General features: G+C 40.0%; 1 protein-coding gene across 5 annotated transcripts in view; it reads right to left on the bottom strand.

Annotated features, from left to right (window-relative positions):
- jmjd1cb (jumonji domain containing 1Cb) overlaps positions 1-22,670 on the bottom strand; it is a 135,315-nt gene that overhangs the window by 46,187 nt on the left and 66,458 nt on the right. The window contains exon 1 of one of the 5 annotated variants that reach the window (XM_046854241.1): positions 161-281. The exons of the other annotated variants lie outside the window; for them this stretch is intronic. The gene's annotated coding sequence lies outside the window, so the exon portion shown is untranslated. Of the gene's footprint in view, positions 1-160; positions 282-22,670 lie in introns of those variants that run through there. 5 annotated transcript variants of the gene reach the window in all.

Here is a 22,670-nt window from a genome sequence, read left to right as displayed (position 1 = left end):
CTGGGTCAGCCTCTAGAGGCTTCACACACACACACACACACACACACACACACACACACACACACACTCACACCAACAGGAAACTCTTCAGACCAACAGGACACACAGGGGGGGAAAAAAGCCCGCAAAAACACACACAAACACACACACACACACAAACCTTCCTTTTTCTTTTCGTTTTCCTGAGTCGGTACTTGGCTGTCGAGCCGCACTTCGAACTCTTCAAATGCTTGTTTGTGTTGTGTGGCAGAGAGTCGAATGAGAGTGGGATTGAGTGTGTGTGAGTGGGTGTGTGTGTATGCGTGTGTATGTGTGTGTGTGACAGCATGATGGCATGTGTTTGAACCAGGAAAAGGGTGGTGCTTGGCGAAACTAATCTTCCCACATCACAGGTGGCTAAACCACTTGCAAAATGACTCATGACACTTCGTGATGCTCTGGCGCACACACACACACACATGCAGCAAATTAAAGAGAACATAGCAGCAACAGGATGCGAAAAACGTCCGAGCGGTGCTGTTCCTGACTCGAGGATGTGCTCCCTCCTCCAGACATATTAAACAGGAAGGACAGGGTTTGGAGAAGGTGCTCGAATGCTGGCCTGATGTGATTTGGTGCACTGGAGATCAAAAAGATGTGTGAGTGTGTGTGTTTTTGTTTAAACATAGATGATCCTGAACGACAAGCTAGCAAGATCGTTGTGATTATTTACTCACTATTGAAATTAATGTGTTGTATGCTTATACACTATATAGGCAAAAGTATTGGGACACCGGCCTTTTCCAGCCGTATGTGTTTCTTCCTCAAATATGTGCAGACAATTGTATAGGATTTATGTGGTAGCATGAAATCTTCCTTTCGGTTAAACTACCGAGGACACACATCCAGCTCCATGAATATTGGGTTGGAGTGAAAGATCTTCTACTATAGAGCTCTGACCTCAATCCTATTGGGATTTTCTACGCTGGCTGCACCCCAGACCTCCTCTACATCAGTACATGACTTTACTAACACCTTTGAAAATCTAGTGGAACATCTTCTCAGAAGAGTGGAAGTTATTATAAGAGCAAACGGAGATGTGGATCAGGATGTTGGTCAGGGACGTGCCGTCACATGCCTTCCATGCGAAGCTTGACATTTAACACCGAAACAATAAAAGAAACCACAAAAAAAAAAATACAGTCAGGATAAGGATACAGCTCGCCAAATTCACTGGCAATTATGTGCGATTAATTGAAGATGAAAAGCCGAATCGTTTTTCTGCAGCGTGACTGAGTGAATGATGAAACACCAACTGAAGCCTCAGGCACAGACTCGGAGCAGGTAGATACAGGAAATGAGAGTGGATCTCTCCTCTCTCTCTCTCTCTCTCTCTCTCTCTCTCTCTCCCTCTTTCTCTCGCTCTCGCGGTTCTTGGCTCCTGAGCTGTCATGCAGCAGAAAGCATGGCGTCGTGATCAAAGCTTGTTTTCACACAGAAATGAAGCTTGAGGTCTGAAACAGGTGGGATTAACCCTGGTATATACCCCCTTCACATCTTTCTCAGGCAGGGCGTAATGGCAGAAATACTGTAAGAGTTTCTGTAGGGAAGCCGTTCGTTCCAGGGGTCTGTGAGGTCTCCTTTTTCTGATACTTGTTTTAAAAGAAATCATCATTTTGAATTGAAATGCAAACGGTGTTATATTATAATTATATCACAAGTCCTCATTATAATCTATAATCCAATACTCAAAATACGAGAAACCGACAGAGTTTATTGCAAAATTATATATATATATATATATATATATCTCGTATATAGCCATATCGCCCACAATGTCTAATCACAATTATTTTTAAACAAACAAACTGATATGACCTGATTAACCTTTTTTTTATTTACAAAACAGTGTTCATGTCTATAAATAAAAATGACACATGAACTGTCTTGTGGCAGACTGACGATAGATAGATAGATAGATAGATAGATAGATAGATAGATAGATAGATAGATAGATAGATAGATAGATAGATAGATAGATAGATAGATAGATAGATAGGCATGCAGACAGACAGACAGACAGACAGACAGACAGACAGACAGACAGATAGGCATGCAGACAGACAGACAGACAGACAGACAGACAGACAGACAGACAGACAGACAGACAGATAGATAGATAGATAGATAGATAGATAGAGACTGTGGAAAAGACGAATCCCCCTTCCTGCATCAGCGACAGTAAATGAGGAAGTTCTGATGTAGTGACTAAAATAACTGTCATGTGCGTGTTAAACAATAGCAGAGTTTCCACAAGAAAGCAGATCAAAAGAAGATTACAAAACACACAGCTCATTCCGAACACGCTGCGAGCGTGACAACACCACTGCAACACCCCACGTCATGTCTCCTGACTTCCAAATGAAAAAAGAACATCATTACTGCTTAAAAGGACATGTCCGAGGAGGAGCGAAGCTTTAGCTGTTATTTAATGATCTTTATCCCAGAGTACAGTCCGTATAGAAAACACACACCCCAATCTAACAGAAAAAACCTTTACATACATTCTGCTGTTTCTGTAAGAGGGATATGTAATAAATCCTTTAACCTGATTGTAGTTTACACCGTCATCAAACATAACAGACAGACAGACAGACAGACAGACAGACAGACAGACAGACAGACAGACAGACAGACAGACAGATAGATAGATAGATAGATAGATAGATAGATAAATAGAGGCAGCCAGGGATAGATAGATAGATAGATAGATAGATAGATAGATAGATAGATAGATAGATAGATAGATAGATAGATAGATAGATAGATAGATAGATAGATAGATAGATAGATAGATAGATAGATAGATAGATAGATAGAGGCAGCCAGGGATAGATAGATAGATAGATAGATAGATAGATAGATAGATAGATAGACAGACAGACAGACAGACAGACAGACAGACAGACAGACAGACAGATAGATAGAGTGCCTATTTTAAAGTGTAAAATTATTAAATGATTAAACTAAGCAATTCAGCTTCCTGTAGTTGGTAATGAGACTGTGTAGAGAACGCTTTTCTGCTGTGACGTTGTTGCATATAATCCATAAACTAATCAGTACATAGTGCTCACAGATGTCTGACAACACCAGAGCAGAAGTGAAATAGTGATAGTAGTCGTATTACGTGTTCAATTCACACAATAATCCTGAGCTTCACTTCCTGGAGAGTTTAAAATTTAATCCTTGTTGAAACGCTGTAAAGGTTCTTTTGTTTGCTAATATTTAAGCCAACACTTCTCACTGCACGAGGTCACTGTAGAACAACAGCTGTTTGGGTCCACTGAGTTTCATGGGTTTGTGTGCAAGAAAAAGCTGAGGAAAGAAGTGACAGCAAGGAACTCAAACAGGCAATTTTTACATCGGTGGTGAGCAAAAACGCATTTTAAAATGCACACGCACACCGAATGGGAGGCGGAGCTCAGTCGTGAAGCTGTTGGACTTTTGCTCGGAAGGTAGTGAGTTCAAGCACCACCAAGATGCCACCTGTGGGCCCTTGAGCAAGGCCCTTAACTGCTCAGTTGTATAAAATGTAACTGTAAGTCACTCTGGAGAAGAGCGTCAACCAAATGCCATAAATGTAATGAAAAATAATAAAATAAATAATGTAATAAAAAAATCCTTGTTTAACCAGGCATTCAGAAACCTTTGCTCCTGCTACAGCAGTGCCCAGTGGCTGCTTTTCTTCTTTCTGATGCAAAGAACCTGCTTTCACGCTGGCATTTCACCTAATAAGAGTGTTTCCCTTCTGCCCCGGCTCTTTGCATAATCATTCGGAGCTAGTCAAATCGCCGGGTTGAATTTCTCCTTCCTAATCAATAAAATGCCATGCAATTCTTTAGCCCCTGATGAAGAGGAGAGCATTAAGGGTATAGTCACAGCACTTCGTTGGTGATATTTTGTCAGACACACGAGCGTAAAGCAAATCTGAAAAGGCCTGGTCGCTGTTCGTTTCCTCTTTTATTTAGTCCCTGTTTCCCCTTAAAAAAATCCTCCACGCTTCCAGGAAGATGTTCCACTAGATTTTAGAGGGTGCTTGTGGAGATTTTTGCTGATTCAGCCACGTGGAAAAATTCATCCCAATAGTGTTCAAAAGAGTTGAAGCTCTATAGCAGGCCAATCAAGATCTTCCACTCCAACCCATGTAAAGCTTAATGGAGCTGGATTTGTGCACAAGGGTACTGTCATGCTGGAACAGGTTTGGGTCTCGTAGTTCAAGATAAGGGAAAATTTCATGCTACCACATCCAAAGGCGTCTTATACAATTGCAGCGGTGGAGAGTAATAAAGTAAATGGCATTCGTTACTGTAGTTGAGTAGCTTTTTCACGTATCTGTACTTTACTGAAGTGTTTCCGTTTGGGGAGACTTTTACTTTAACTTTGCTACATTTCAAAGTCAAATATTTGTCTTTTTACTCAACTACATTTTTGCAAAATCAGTCGTTCCTTTTTATTTACGAGCGGATAAAAACTTGGTCAAACACGCAGCAAGCGACCAATCAGTGTCGAGCGCGAGCTCGGTTTTGAACTTGCTTTGATTGACGCTTGATTGTATCTGCTCACCACCAACATACAGATCAGCGTCAGTTCAACAGCTAGCGGAACATTTTAAGAGGAATAAATGAAAAGAAACTCCAGATTCGAAACTCGTCACAACACCTATGCCTTATTTGTGTGATTTCTTTTGAAGTAGTAGTTTTGAAAAGAAGGTTTTGGGCTTGTGATGATTTAAATCGATATCAATCAGTGATTGACTCATTAATATCGTTCTTTTAATAGATTAATGTGCTAAGAGTCACATTCGAGTCTTTTCACATAAAGATGATTAAGTAAAGAGTCTTATGATAAAAATGATCATAGGAACATTGTAGCCGTAATAAATCATAGTACTTTGGATACTTAAGTACATTTGAAAGCAAAATATTTTTGCACTTTTATTCAAGTGATAGATCAAAGGGAGCACTTTTACTTTGATCATATTTTACCAGTGTATCTCTACTTCAACTCCAGTACGTGGTTTATGCACTTCGTCCACCGCTGTACAATTGTGCGCCTCCAGCTTTGTGATATGGAGAGTAAAATTGGGTTCCTTATGCAGGAAGCCTTTGATAATATGACGTGTTATTAAAAAATCGAATACCACAAAAACCGCAAAACTCTCTTTTTTTTCCCTGTGGTTTACTCGTTACAAATGCACAATAGTGTGTTTAAAAAAACAAAAAAACAAACGTCCCTTGCAAAATAAAAAAGTTTTTGAAGCAGCTCCTGGCCCTGGATCACAGTGACGGCAATAACAAGCCGAGAGTGGAAAAGTTACAGTCGAGTTTCTTGGGGAAAGTATGAGGAGGAGGAAGTGAGCAATGTGTTCTGAAACCGTGCTCACTTAACCCAAAATCCATCTGCCACTCTCGCCCGGATTAACACTGCCACACGAACCCTACACACACACACACACACACACACACGCTTCCTGAACAGCACCAATAACAACTACAGCTCATTAAATGAAAGAAGCCATACAGACAAAAACACACACACAAGACAGGTTGTGAGTGTGTGTGTGTGTGTGTGTGTGTGTGAGAGCACAATGCACATGTAAAGACAAATCCCTGCTTTGCTGAAATGGCACGCCGGCAAGTAGGTAGCCAAACACACACACACACACACACACACACTGCAGGAGACTGAGGGATAAGCCGTCTTCATCTCCATCTGCAAGGCTTCGAGCCGCAGTGTCCCACAGTCGTGTTGCTCTTTTTCCTCGCTCGCCCTCATTTCCGCGAAGCCGGCGTTCCAGTTCACACCTCGATCCAGATAAGGAAGAAAAGAAAGAGAGGGAGAAAGAAGGAGAAAGAAAAGAGACATCCAAGTACAAAATGTCTCCTTCACTGCTGTCTTTGTTCTCTCTCCACTTCATTTTTTCTTTTTGTTTGGGGGAAAAAATACGGCAGAGAGACGGTGTGACAGTGTAAGAGACGGAAGCGCTCGGTTTGTTCGTCTTTTTCGTTTGTCAGGGATCGGAACATGCTGACATTTGTCTGATTGTGTCAGACAATCTGTACCGTTAGGCAGCGAGGGACAGACAGGAGTGTCTTTGTTCTCTCGTTCTGTCTTTCTTTCTCTCTCTCTCTCTATGCAGCACTGCATCTCTCCACACTAGTCAACATGACCTTCAGCTTCAACACAACATCTTACACACACACACACATTCACACGCACACATACAGACCAGCAAATCATTATGTTAAGGCATTAAAGCTGAGAACCTGCAACTCCTGGCATTGGGTTATTAAATCTCCGTCATATAAACACCATTTACAGCTAATAAAACTGATTCTAAACCGGCGACACATCGGTTTAAGAAGAACCCAATTCAGATTCTATTCCTTAGACCAGTCGAACGATTAATCAGCACCATTAGCCAAATGCCGGGACGATCAGCTCTTGGCAAAAATCCATTCCAATAGTTTTTCCGGGTTGCAAATGAAAAGGTCTGCTGTCATTATACTGTATGAGAGCGGCCTCTTGAGGCAAATCGCTGATGCTACGTGCTGTTCCTTTTGACACATAAAGACTGCACATTGCACGGAGAGCGCTTTATTTATACAATTAATATAATCATATTTAGGTCATTCAGCACAATTGCATGATTCAGTACTGTTTTTTTTTTATTTTATTTTTTTTCAAAAAACATGGCAAAAGTTTTAAATAAAAAACAAAAAATCTATTTGAACCTATGACAGAGTATTAAGTGCCAAACACACTCCTTCCAAGTTCGTTCCAAGTTGTGAAGTGTTTTTTTTTTTTAATATGGTGCTTCATGACGTCACTGAGAGCGGAATTCCGTGTATGGGAACACAGCAACCAGAGCGAGAGCGAGAGCACATCCGCCACCATGCTTTATTCGGTTACAGAAGTCGTCTGCAGCGCTGCACAGGATCTTCTCGAAAAAGAACGTCTCCAAAGAATGAGTATGGCTCTTCTCCATACTGTTGCCACTAGGATGCTCCAGTATGACAATTCTCCTGTGCACAAAACCAGCTCCTTGAAGACATGCTTACCATGGTTGGAGTGGAAGATCTCAAACGTATCGCACAATACCAGTGCCTGATCTCACCAGTTCTCCACACAGCCTCTATCCAAAATCAAGTGCAACGTCTTCGCAGAAGAGTGGAGGTCAATATTAGCGCTTATGAAATCTGGATGCTCAATAATCTCATACGAGTGCGACGGTCAGGTGTCGGCAAACCGTCGCGCCGGGCAACACTTCAACACTATTTCATTCATAAAACCCGGTTCCTTATTTTCTCGAGTTGTTGATGGATTTGCGACTGTTAATAAATACTTTGGTATGACGGCTTACTTGCCCCTGCTGCCAGCTGCCTGGCATTGCCCAGGGAGTATTGAGATACAACCGGTTGTCACGCTAGTTCTCTGCGGCTCGTTCTATCCTGTTTGACGTCGCTGCCAAAAATATTTTAGCATCACTTCGCATCGCTTTTTATAATCCCAGGACCATAAATGTCCTTCCTGTGCTTGTTAAAAAAAAAAACTTTGTTTCAATATGCTCACATACTGTATAGAGGCACAACTTGTCCGTGCGGGTTTATTCTGAATCACTGCGGGTGTGTACAAACCAATATAACCGTGGCAGCGGGTGAGGTTCTTTTTTTTTTTTCATAACAACAAAATAGGCACAGTTCAAATATAGTGCATCATACTGCATAGGTTACATATCAAGATACTGAAAAAAATACATAATTACCTACCAAATAACAAAAAAAAATCACTATGTTGTCAAAAGTATTAGGACACCTAACTTACTATATTCACTAAAATGTTAGTTGGAAGCTCACAATCGTCAGTTGGATGTCAGTGAAAGTTTCTCTTTGCTTGGAGACCCAAACCTTTTCCAGCATGACGATGCTCCTGTGCACAAAGCCAGCTCCATGAAGAAATGCTTTACATGGGTTGGAATGACAGATCTTGACTGGCCTGCTATAGAGCTCCAACCCTATCGAACACCTTCGGGATGAATTTGTCATAGCACCTCAGGGCTCCTGAACACAAATCTCCACAAACACACTCCAAAATCTAGTGGAACATCTTAGAAGATTGGAGGTTGTGGAATGGGATGTTTAAAAAGCACATACAAATCATATGGTCAGGTGTCTACAAACTTTTATTCGTATATCGTATATATACAGGGAGTGCAGAATTATTAGGCAAATGAGTATTTTGACCACATCATCCTCGTTATGCATGTTGTCTTACTCCAAGCTGTATAGGCTGGAAAGCCTACTACCAATTAAGCATATTAGGTGATGTGCATCTCTGTAATGAGAAGGGGTGTGGTCTAATGACATCAACACCCTATATCAGGTGTGCATAATTATTAGGCAACTTCCTTTCCTTTGGCAAAATGGGTCAAAAGAAGGACTTGACAGGCTCAGAAAAGCCAAAAATAGTGAGATATATTGCAGAGGGATGCAGCAGTCTTAAAATAGCCAAGCTTCTGAAGCGTGATCATCGAACAATCAAGCGTTTCATTCAAAATAGTCAACAGGGTCGCAAGAAGCGTGTGGAAAAACCAAGGCGCAAAATAACTGCCCGTGAACTGAGAAAAGTCAAGCGTGCAGCTGCCAAGATGCCACTTGCCACCAGTTTGGCCATATTTCAGAGCTGCAACATCACTGAGTGCCCAAAAGCACAAGGTGTGCAATACTCAGAGACATGGCCAAGGTAAGAAAGGCAGAAAGTCGACCACCACTGAACAAGACACAGCTTTTTATAATCCCAGGACCATAAATGTCCTTCCTGTGCTTGTTAAAAAAAAAAAACTTTAGTGTTTCAATATGCTCACATACTGTATAGAGGCACAACTTGTCCGTGCGGGTTTATTCTGAATCACTGCGGGTGTGTACAAACCAATATAACCGTGGCAGCGGGTGAGGTTCTTTTTTTTTTTTCATAACAACAAAATAGGCACAGTTCAAATATAGTGCATCATACTGCATAGGTTACATATCAAGATACTGAAAAAAATACATAATTACCTACCAAATAACAAAAAAAAATCACTATGTTGTCAAAAGTATTAGGACACCTAACTTACTATATTCACTAAAATGTTAGTTGGAAGCTCACAATCGTCAGTTGGATGTCAGTGAAAGTTTCTCTTTGCTTGGAGACCCAAACCTTTTCCAGCATGACGATGCTCCTGTGCACAAAGCCAGCTCCATGAAGAAATGCTTTACATGGGTTGGAATGACAGATCTTGACTGGCCTGCTATAGAGCTCCAACCCTATCGAACACCTTCGGGATGAATTTGTCATAGCACCTCAGGGCTCCTGAACACAAATCTCCACAAACACACTCCAAAATCTAGTGGAACATCTTAGAAGATTGGAGGTTGTGGAATGGGATGTTTAAAAAGCACATACAAATCATATGGTCAGGTGTCTACAAACTTTTATTCGTATATCGTATATATACAGGGAGTGCAGAATTATTAGGCAAATGAGTATTTTGACCACATCATCCTCGTTATGCATGTTGTCTTACTCCAAGCTGTATAGGCTGGAAAGCCTACTACCAATTAAGCATATTAGGTGATGTGCATCTCTGTAATGAGAAGGTGTGGTCTAATGACATCAACACCCTATATCAGGTGTGCATAATTATTAGGCAACTTCCTTTCCTTTGGCAAAATGGGTCAAAAGAAGGACTTGACAGGCTCAGAAAAGTCAAAAATAGTGAGATATATTGCAGAGGATGCAGCAGTCTTAAAATAGCCAAGCTTCTGAAGCGTGATCATCGAACAATCAAGCGTTTCATTCAAAATAGTCAACAGGGTCGCAAGAAGCGTGTGGAAAAACCAAGGCGCAAAATAACTGCCCGTGAACTGAGAAAAGTCAAGCGTGCAGCTGCCAAGATGCCACTTGCCACCAGTTTGGCCATATTTCAGAGCTGCAACATCACTGGGTGCCCAAAAGCACAAGGTGTGCAATACTCAGAGACATGGCCAAGGTAAGAAAGGCAGAAAGTCGACCACCACTGAACAAGACACACAAGCTGAAACGTCAAGACTGGGCCAAGAAATATCTCAAGACTGATTTTCTAAGGTTTTATGGACTGATGAAATGAGTGAGTCTTGATGGGCCAGATGGATGGGCCCGTGGCTGGATTGGTAAAGGGCAGAGAGCTCCAGTCCGACTCAGACGCCAGCAAGGTGGAGGTGGAGTACTGGTTTGGGCTGGTATCATCAAAGATGAGCTTGTGGGGCCTTTTCGGGTTGAGGATGGAGTCAAGCTGAACTCCCAGTCCTACTGCCAGTTTCTGGAAGACACCTTCTTCAAGCAGTGGTACAGGAAGAAGTCTGCATCCTTCAAGAAAAACATGATTTTCATGCAGGACAATGCTCCATCACACACGTCCAAGTACTCCACAGCGTAGCTGGCAAGAAAGGGTATAAAGAAGAAAATCTAATGATATGGCCTCCTTGTTCACCTGATCTGAACCCCATTGAGAACCTGTGGTCCATCATCAAATGTGCGATTTACAAGGAGGAAAACAGTACACCTCTCTGAACAGTGTCTGGGAGGCTGTGGTTGCTGCTGCACGCAATGTTGATGGTGAACAGATCAAAACACTGACAGAATCCATGGATGGCAGGCTTTTGAGTGTCCTTGCAAAGAAAGGTGGCTATATTGGTCACTGATTTGTTTTTGTTGTTGCCTAATAATTCTGCACTCCCTGTACACCGACCAGACATAACATGATGACGTAACATTATGAGCGCTGAAGTGAGAACTCTGATTATCTCTTCATCATGGCACCTGTTAGTAGGTGGGGTAGGTGGGGAGCGAGTTTGACAAGAGCTAGACGACTGAGTCAGAGCGTCTCCAAAACTGCAGCTCATGTGGGCTGTTCCCAGTCTGCAGTGGTCAGTAGCTATCAAAAGAGGTTCAAAGAAGGAACAGTGGTGAACCGGCGACAGGGTCGTGGGTGGCCGAGGTTCATTAATGCACATTGGGAGCGAAGGCTGGTCCTCGTGGTCCGATCCAACAGACAAGCTCCTGTAGCTTAAATTTCAAAATGACTGATTGGTGGACATATATTTATATATAAATATATATAAATCGCTCACGATAAATCGCTCACGATATAAATCGCTCACGATATAAATCGTCTCGATATAAATCGTCTACGATAAATCGTCTCACGATATAAATTGTCTACGATAAATCGTCTACGATATAAATCGTCTACGATATAAATCGTCTACGATATAAATCGTCTACGATGTAAATCGTCTCACGATATAAATTGTCTCACGATAAATCGCTCACGATAAATCGTCTACGATGTAAATCGTCTCACGATAAATCGTCTACGATAAATCGTCTACGATATAAATCGTCTACGATATAAATCGTCTACGATATAAATCGTCTACGATATAAATCGTCTACGATATAAATCGTCTACGATATAAATCGTCTACGATATAAATCGTCTACGATATAAATTGTCTACGATAAATCGTCTCGATAAATCGTCTCGATAAATCGTCTACGATATAAATCGCTCACGATAAATCGCTCACGATATAAATCGCTCACGATATAAATTGTCTCACGATAAATCGTCTCGATAAATCGTCTACGATATAAATCGTCTACGATATAAATCGTCTCGATATAAATCGTCTCGATATAAATCGTCTCACGATATAAATCGTCTACGATGTAAATCGTCTCACGATAAATCGCTCACGATATAAATCGCTCACGATAAATCGCTCACGATATAAATCGCTCACGATATAAATCGCTCACGATAAATCGCTCACGATATAAATTGTCTCACGATAAATCGTCTACGATAAATCGTCTACGATATAAATCGTCTACGATATAAATCGTCTACGATAAATCGTCTACGATAAATCGTCTCACGATAAATCGTCTACGATATAAATCGTCTACGATGTAAATCGTCTCACGATAAATCGTCTCGATAAATCGTCTACGATATAAATCGTCTACGATAAATCGTCTACGATATAAATCGTCTACGATATAAATCGTCTACGATAAATCGTCTCACGATAAATCGCTCACGATAAATCGCTCACGATAAATCGTCTACGATATAAATCGTCTACGATATAAATCGTCTACGATGTAAATCGTCTCACGATATAAATCGCTCACGATATAAATTGTCTCACGATAAATCGCTCACGATATAAATTGTCTACGATAAATCGTCTCACGATAAATCGTCTCGATAAATCGTCTACGATAAATCGTCTCACGATAAATCGTCTCACGATATAAATCGCTCACGATAAATCGCTCACGATAAATCGCTCACGATAAATCGCTCACGATAAATCGCTCACGATAAATCGCTCACGATATAAATTGTCTCGATAAATCGTCTACGATGTAAATCGTCTCACGATATAAATCGTCTCACGATATAAATTGTCTCACGATAAATCGTCTACGATGTAAATCGTCTACGATGTAAATCGTCTACGATATAAATTGTCTCACGATAAATCGCTCACGATAAATCGCTCACGATATAAATCGCTCACGATATAAATTGTCTCGATAAATCGTCTACGATATAAATCGCTCACGATAAATCGCTCACGATAAATCGCTCACGATAAATCGCTCACGATATAAATCGCTCACGATAAATCGTCTACGATGTAAATCGTCTACGATGTAAATCGTCTACGATATAAATTGTCTCGATAAATCGTCTACGATATAAATTGTCTCGATAAATCGTCTCACGATAAATCGTCTCGATAAATCGTCTACGATGTAAATCGTCTACGATGTAAATCGTCTACGATAAATCGTCTACGATGTAAATCGTCTCACGATATAAATCGTCTACGATGTAAATCGTCTCACGATATAAATCGCTCACGATAAATCGTCTCACGATAAATCGTCTACGATGTAAATCGTCTCACGATATAAATCGCTCACGATATAAATTGTCTCACGATAAATCGTCTCGATAAATCGTCTCGATAAATCGTCTACGATATAAATCGCTCACGATAAATCGCTCACGATATAAATTGTCTCGATAAATCGTCTCACGATATAAATTGTCTCGATAAATCGTCTCGATAAATCGTCTCGATATAAATCGTCTCGATAAATCGTCTCGATATAAATCGTCTACGATATAAATTGTCTCACGATAAATCGTCTCGATATAAATCGTCTCGATAAATCGTCTACGATGTAAATCGTCTACGATAAATCGTCTACGATATAAATCGTCTCACGATAAATCGTCTCGATAAATCGTCTCGATATAAATCGTCTACGATAAATCGTCTACGATATAAATTATCTACGATAATATCGTAACTGTTGTTTTAACAACAGTAGATATGATAGTCAATGATATAAATCATTTATAAATATATCAATATTTATATCGTATATAGATAGAAAACGATATAAATCCATATAAAACGATATAAATCGTCTACGATAATATCGTAATTGTGGACATTATCGAGTATATCGCAAACCCCAAACAAAACACGCCTACAGAGTGAACGTGATGATGTCCAGTGGGTTTATGTTTTCACTGCATGATTCAGTTTATGAAAATGCATTTAGAATGATCACAAAATCCATGATATGGGGACGGAAAAATGTGTACATTTATATCATTTTATACAGTTAATCAATATCACGCTAAACATTTCTGGGTTTTTTTTCAGCATGATCAAAAAAAATCTGCATTATATTGATATTATACATCAGTTCAATAATCGAGTAATTAATATTAAGAGACTTACATTTTAGACATCTGACAAATAGTGAGTCATTGTGATTGAGCCGAATCAGCGTTTTTTATTTCACATTTAAAGCATCTTTCCTCTGCATTGAATTTTGCACAAATGTCTTATTATTCTGCTTGACTGATTAAATGTAGGAATTTGACTCACAGATGATTCACAGTGTTAGAAAAAAATTGGCTTTATGAAGAAAAAAGAAAATGACTCATAAAAGGTGAAAATCTATTAATTGAAAAAAATGTATCACTGTCACTGCTGTGAACTGGAGTCGGCTGTCCGCGGTAATCCTTAAGCTAACGACACGATAACAAACTCAGCAAAATATCGTCTGCTTATGGTTATCGATTCTTTTCTCAATATCGCACAACCCTACCTGGGGTGCCGTCAGCATTCCAATTCATCCCGAAGAGAATGAAGAGAAAATGTAAGGCTCCCACATCCTACACAATGGTGTGCCTCTAAACTTGTGGTAACAGTATGGAGAAGAACCATGTTGTTATTATTGCCTGTTTAGCAGCAGTGTGACTCTTTAGATACTGTATACAGTCGCGCAACCGAGCATCGATATGGACAGGAAAAAAAAAACGTTTGCCGAATCTGAATCAAAGTGAAACTGACACTTCCTTCGCTTCGTTAATTCGGTTTCACACCACATGTAATTAAAGCTGAGGGGTGTGTACGGGTGGAAAAGTAAACCGACTTCCTCTGTTGGAACAACGTGCAACGACAAAAAAAATAAAACCCTGAACTCGAGCAGATTATAGAGACCAGTATATATGTGCAAAAGTAGCGTCAGATACCGTGATTCTGCTCTTGAGAAAGCACAATTAATAATTACATCAAATGTCTAACAGGAAAGCCCTGCGAGGACGTCCTACTAAATATGCGAAACAATTAACACCTCGTTTTATCAATGGATTAAGCGATTACGGTGCGGAATTCCACAGAGGATTAATCATATTCCAGCTAAAGCCGTCAGACGATCCGCAGACGTGTATGTGTAATTGGGTGTGTGTGTGTATATATATATATATATATATATATATATATATATATATATATATATATATATACAGTACAGACCAAAAGTTTGGACACACCTTCTCATTCAAAGAGTTTTCTTTATTTTCATGACTATGAAAATTGTAGATTCACACTGAAGGCATCAAAACTATGAATTAACACATGTGGAATTATATATGGAATTATATACATAACAAAAAAGTGTGAAACAACTGAAAATATGTCATATTCTAGGTTCTTCAAAGTAGCCACCGTTTGCTTTGATTACTGCTTTGCACACTCTCATTCTCTTGATGAGCTTCAAGAGGTAGTCACCTGAAATGGTCTTCCAACAGTCTTGAAGGAGTTCCCCGAGAGATGCTTGGCACTTGTTGACCCTTTTGCCTTCACTCTGCAGTCCAGCTCACCCCTAAACCATCTCGATTGGGTTCAGGTCCGGTGACTGTGGAGGCCAGGTCATCTGGCGCACACCATCACTCTCCTTCTTGGTCAAATAGCCCTTGATGCCTTCAGTGTGACTCTACAATTTTCATAGTCATGAAAATAAAGAAAAGTCTTTGAATGAGAAGGTGTGTCCAAACTTTTGGTCTGTACTGTATACATATATATATATATATATATATATATATATATATATATATATATATATATATATATATATATATATATACATACACATACATACACAATAAAACCTCAATACTCACAACCTTGACACTTACGACTTCGATAGTGCACGACTCTTTATTTGGAACCGGACTGAGAGTAAATCACGAAAAAATCTTAACGCGAATGGCTCGAAAGTTCATGTACAATTTCCCTTGATATAGGAACCGTCAAAAAGAGTCAAAAAGAGTAAAAACTTGAGAGTTTTGAGTCAGAACATAACCCCCACGAGTATCGAGAAAATATGTTTGTGTGTGCTTGTTCCCTCCATGCCGACAGGGGCGCCGATCACCAGGAGGCTGTGAGATCATGACACTGAATTTTGACCGAATCGCTACAGCACGACGAAATCGTTTTCAGTTGAAAGAAAATAGTTTCCGGGGGCCATGCTGCTAAACAGACATCCTCCAGGAGGTCTGTGTCTCTGTGTGTCCTTCCTTTTTTTTCCTTCGGATCAAGTCAAGACGAGGAGCATTTTATTTCACATTGATATCACTAGAGGACTTAACACAATTTTGGTTGAAAAGCTCGTCTCTCAGTAGAACACCTCTTGGTCCTCTACGGTCGGGTATTTAAATCGTGCCATAACGGCGTGTGGTGACGGATACCGAGTGGAAGCTTGTGCCGAGACGCAGTCTCCCCCAAACACAGGGTTTGCGAGCGCCTCTTTATCGTGCGGTTGCGTGGCCCCATCAAACTCATCATCCTGCTGCGCTCGAGCTCTGGCGACCGTAAACGAGGTCGTCGAAAAAAAAATAAGGCGAAGCTATGAATAATGTGAAGATACCGCAGCAAGGGTATTCTGAGAACGTGGTATTTTCAGACCGGCGTCTGAGAACCAAAAATAAACTGAAAAAATAAACCAAAACTGTATCTTTCTATAAATATATAGGGTCATCTAAACAGGGCAATGAAGACAAGGAATAAATCCGCAAATGCCAGAATACTGAAGGGGGAAAAAAAACGTAGTGGATAAATTTGAAAACAGCATTTTTGTGTCACGGTGTGGGTGAGCGACTTTTGGGAAACAACTGACTAACAATTATTTTGAACATTGATTAATCGGATAATTAAGCAGCTAGGTGGCCTTTGCCAAGAAAAAAGAAGAAGAAAAAGAAGCTGGTCCAGATGACCTTTAATATTTTTAAGTATTTATAGTATTTGTCTTCTTTTTTTTTTTTATGTTGACCTTAAATTTCTATGCACAATTGAGTACGTTTATAAAAATACTGATAACAGGTTTTGTATAAATAAAAAGGTTAGAAATTATATTTGTTTTAAGTGATGTTGAATGTTGGAGGGAAAAAGGCCACGGGAAACTCCCAATATAAATTTAGCCTCCAAAAGTCTAGAACCGCCCCTGTGGCAAACACTTCTGATCCACCAGGTATGAAGGCAGTTTAAACACTGAAGAACATCTCAAAAGTGCATGCAACCATTAGACAATCGGCTTACAGGTTGGCTAAAAGTTTCTGAACACTCAAATGTGTTCCTTCGCCAAATTGTCGCCAAAGTAGTCCAAACCTGTTCCAGCATGACAATGACCCTGTACACAAACTGAAATCAATGAAGATCCGATATGCCAATGCTGCTCAGGGAGATCTTGAGTGTCCTTCACGGATCCCTGACCTTAATCCTACTGGATGGACTGATACGCCATCTAAAGACCTCCTTTCCCAAAACCAATACTTTAAGGGGACATGAAAGCTCACAAGAAATTTCACTGTTCTCTACAGTGACAAATAAAAAGCACATTTACATTTTCGATACATTTTTAATGCGCATTGGTTAAACGAAAAGAAATTCCCAGAAGAGTGGAAGCTATAATAACGGCATGTCAAATATGATAGAATTCCAAACCATTCCCAATAAACAGCACTGAGTAGTCAATCGGACTCTAACAAAAATCTGAACAACACTGTTTGAGCACTGCCTCATGGATGGAGATGTATGCGCCCTGCAGGCGGCTAAAATTATTCAGTCGGAATGCGCTTTTCTGTTCGTACTTCCAAGACGGTGTGAACGCTTTAAAATAAGGACAGTGTCGCTTGCCAAATAATGTCATAACTCTAGGCGTGTAGCCAAGAAGAAATCTGTAACACAAAGAGGCAAGCCAAGCATCTATTAGGTTTAATGCAAGCTCTGCACCCTGCTTCTTCTTCCTAGTTTACTTCGGTCCACGTTATTGGCGAGGCGATTGTATCCCGCGCTGCACTGCCGAGGCCTGGGTCACGTGCTAGAAAGAAGGCCTTAACGTGAGCGCGAAAGCCACAAATCAAGTGCAAAGTCACAAAGTCGGGTTTCTCTGGTTTCGTTGCTCGCTTGATCGTTTCTGTCACTTCTGAGACCTTGAATTAGACCCAAATACGCTATATTGGCAAAAGTATGGGAACGCCTGACTTTCCAAGCCATATGTGGTTCTTCCACCAAAGTTGGAGGCACACAATTGTATAATTGTATAAATTTGCCCTTCTCTTGGAATAGGAGACCCAAACCTGTTCCACATGACCTGTACACAAAGCCAGCCTCATCGAGATATGGCTTAAAGTCCAAGATCTTGAGAGTCCTGCTATACCTCAACTACATCAGTACCTGAATTTACTAACCATAGGGATGATTGTGCCCAAATCTCTTTAATCTAGTGGAACATCATCGCAGAAGAGTGGAGGTCATTATTAAAACATCAATGATTTGTTGTAGAATAAATTCTGAATGCTCGAGTGTGTGACACAGAAATACTTCTAGAGATCTGTTAGTAAGCTTGATATTTCTATATGACTACCCTGATACACATTCCGTATCTTTATTCTGGAGTATCCGTGCTGAAAGTTTCTGGGGCTCAACTGCAATGGTGGACGAAGTGCAAAAACCATGTACTGGAGTAAAAGAAGAGATGCGCAAGTCAAAATATGACTCCAGTAAAAGTAAAAGTACAAAAGTATTTAGCTTCAAAGTATCCAAAAGTACTATGATTTATTCATTTTTGTCACAAGACTCAACTCAGTTTATGTGAAAAGACTCGAATTTTACTCTTAGAACATGAATCTATTAATAAAATGATAATAATAAATCAAACACATCAAAACCTTCTTTTGAAATACTTCACACAATTGAGGCCACGGGTGCTGTGTGCAAGTTGGAGTCAGGAGTTCATCCATCACTTATTCCACTCAAAATGTTCTGCTTGCTGTTGAACTGACGCTGAACCGTATGTCCGTGGTAAGTAGACACCATCGAGCTGCAGTCAAAACAAGTTCAAAAACAGAGCGTGCACTCGACCGTGATTGGTGGATTGGTGAAAAAAAGCTACTTGAATACAATAACGAATTACTTAGTTACCGTAATTTTCGGACTATTAAGCGCACCCATATATAAGCCGCCTACATTGTATACATTGAAACTAATGAATTTTACACAGGCTTTAACGAAAGACAGTGTCTGTTACACGGTGTAACGGGTGAAATATGTTGTGCAGAGCGGCATTTTGGGACTAGCCTGCCGGCGCATTTTTCCGGTATTACTGCATGTGTGCAAGACCGAGGATTATGTCCTTATTATTTTCTGATGCTTATTTCTAAGTTTCTTTGACTAACCCGTAACGCTGTTGCCAAGAAAAATAAAAAAGCACGAGTTTTGGAAACCTGTCTGTGCTTATATGATTTCTGTTGCAACTGGAGTTAGCAAACTAGCCCTTGACCCAGACTCAACGCGTTACAACGGCTTGTATCTAAACAGTAGCCTGCCAAGAAAGTCATTGTTCACTGTCTTCCTCCTTCCTTTCTGCTGTGAGGATCATAGCAGGACATTGCTATATCAAGTACAAAGGGTTATTAATTCAATTCGATTTAAATCAAGAACATTGTCTGAAAGCAGCATGAATTCTAGAAAAAAAATTACTTATATTTTAATATATATGTTTGTATAAGGAAAACAACTCTCTTAGATTGTATGAGGGGGAAAAAACCTTACGAGGAACCTGTCTGAAAAAGAAAATCCCCAACAGTCTGCTGCTGCCCCAAAATCTTTCCTCAGGTAGTAATGGCACTGATGGACCAATCGGACACACACAAAAAACTAAAGCTCTGCTGCATCACCGTCCTCAGGCAGACAAAAAAAACCCGATATCTCAATCCCAAGGTAATGCAGCAAACTCAAAATAGGCCAACATCTGGAACAACAATGTGCACCGTATGCACATTTTCTTTCACTCCAGCATTAAAAAACATGATGTGTTGATTAGTAACACAAAAGGTTTGAGATATTATTATTATTATTATTAAGCGTGATAGCAGGAAGCACGTCTCTTGAGACAGCCGGATTCACTTATGTCTTTGTCTGTAGCTTTTGTAGTGCAGCCTGATCAAAAAATACTGCGAAAAAGAAGCTGAGCCGCTTGACCTTGAGCAGGTCTAAGGTCCGAGACTGGGAATGACGTCATCGGATGTGGTAATGAAGGCTAATGAATGTCTAGCTCTCGAATGTCACAGTCAAAGTCATATTCATCCAATATGCTATATGTAATGGTTTGCTCCAAGACTATACTATAATGCACATACATAATCTCGTACGAATTCTTATCAAATAAAACGCACGTTGGTGCCTTTTTCTAACTGAGAGGCACAATGTGCTATCAGGCTCAGAGAAGATGTTCATCATCGAGGCTCTGACGATGATTCAGATCATTAAAAATGCAGGCGAGAGCGTCTAGACATATTCCTGAGTTTTATAGCCTGCCCTCCCTTCACACGCTTTGTCTTCATCACTGCCTCCCTTTTTCTTTTCTTTTCTTTTTTTTTTCCTATCGCATCAGCGCACAAAAGAGAGGCTTCCTCACAACAAATTCAATCCACTTTGCTTCAGTTTGGCATCCTGGTTTTGCTTCAGAATGAGCAGAAGCGTCTCAATACACGGCCAGTGAGAGGACAAATGGATGACAAATAGTAGAAAAAAGTGTTACATCAAAATACATTAATATTTTAATATATGTACTTAAAGATTTAGAACAAAAGATATCAATTTGAGTGATTAAATGTTATAATGGTGCCAGATGACAGACACGATACACAATTTACCTCAGAAATGCCTCAGAAACACAACACAATACCGCTATCACTATATATATATATATATATATATATATATATATATATATATATATATATATATATATATATATATATATATAATTTAACATCGTCCACTATAGATACACTATACAGACAAAAGTATGTGGACACCTAAAATTAGATTCCTGGTATAATAACCTCCACTTATCTGGGAAGATTTTGTGTAGATTTGTGGTCTTAGTAAAGCCATTCCAAAGGTGTTCCATAGGGTTGAGGTCAGAGTTTCAACCCATGTAAAGTATAGTCTCCTAGTTCAAGTGAATTCAACAGGCATCATATACAATTGTGTGCCTCCAACAGTTTGCAGAAAAACCACATATGGCTGGAAACGGCAGGGTGTCCCAATACTTTTGCCAGTGAGAGCAGAACACAGACACGTGCGATCCATATGTGTATTGTGTACATCTTCCTCTCTGTGGGATACGGTACATGATGATAGGTTATCCTGAGGAGCATTTCTGAATGGTGTGTGTGTGACTCAGGTGTTGTATCTCCTAAGCTCTTCCAGAAGACTGGGCTCCTGTGCAGTGGCCCCTAATCCTCTCAGCCTGTGTTGTCTCAAACGTGCCGCATATTGGACTTTTGCTTTGAAGATCGTGGCTTTAATAAGACTTGGCGCTCAGACAACGGGACTCTCTGGAAATTGGTTCAGGGAAAAGTGTGTGTGTGTGTGTGTGTGTGTGTGTGTGTGTGTGTGTGTGTGTGAGAGTGAGAGAGAGATCAAAGGTTACTCTTTCCATTTCTCCAGCATTCAGTAACAGCTATAACATAATATAAGTGGTGTACCAGCTGAACTATTTTAAGCCGCACCGTATTAGTTTGTATAAAGCCAGCATTGTTGATTTATGGAAATTTCTCCACAGACTCTTAAGGCGCGCGACATTAAAAAAAGGTCGCTGTTGCTACGATAAAATGAACAAGACGTGATCATAGAAAACCCTTAGCAGAACAAATGCACTGTGAAACAGTAATCAGGAAGTGAAAAGATCCTGAATACAGTCCAATATATTGAGTTTATTATATAGATATAGATATTATAAATTACTATATCCGATCATTCTACCAATTTGTGGATGTCAGTCTTGCAGCGATTCGTTGCTTAGCACATATGGCTGGAAACAGTAATGGGATATTCAAAAAGCACATACTAATCTAATGGAGTATGTGCTTTTTGAATATCCCATTACTGTTATAATATCCTCCACTTTTCTGGGAAGATGTTCCACAACATTTTGGAGATTTGTGCTCATTCATAAACAAGGATGTTAGTAAAGTCAGGTACTGATGTAGGTGAGCGCTCCAATTCATCCTAAAAGTGTTTAAGATCTTCCATTTGAAACCCATGTAAAGCATACCTTCAAATTCTAATTCTAATTTTATACAGACTACGACATGCAGTGAAATGCTTTATACCAGTGGTCCCCAACCCCCGGGCTGTGGACCGGCACCGGTCCGTGGGTCAATTGGTACCGAGCCGCACAGAAAGAATACATAACTTACATTATTTCTGTTTTATTTATTATCTGATTCTGAACGATGTTTTATTTTGGAAAATTACCAGATTCTCTCCTCCACATCTGTCTATGACTCACTCTTGATGCATGTCATAATGCCTCAGTCACATGTCTTACCTCCATCCGCTACCTTCTTAAAGGGGCTGCTCCGGTCGCTAACACATAATACATTACCGCTAAATTCAAACCCCCAAGCGAGCAAAATGAACAAAAAACAACACAGTGGATTCACGTTTATTATTATATTTAGAAAATACCAGTTTTTATGCCGGTCGTATCTTTTATTTTGATGTATTTATCCGTCACACCATAAAGGCCGGTCCGTGAAAATATCGTCCGACGTTAAACCGGTCCATGGCGCAAAAAAGATTGGGGACCACTGCGTTATACGACTGTCCAATATTTAAGCATGAAAAAAAAATTTGAATATAAGAAAATTAATTATATAT

The sequence above is a fragment of the Silurus meridionalis genome, chromosome 7 (genome assembly GCF_014805685.1).
Source record: "Silurus meridionalis isolate SWU-2019-XX chromosome 7, ASM1480568v1, whole genome shotgun sequence".
NCBI classification, from domain to species: Eukaryota; Metazoa; Chordata; class Actinopteri; order Siluriformes; family Siluridae; genus Silurus; species Silurus meridionalis.
This window is presented reverse-complemented; position numbering and strand designations above follow the sequence as displayed.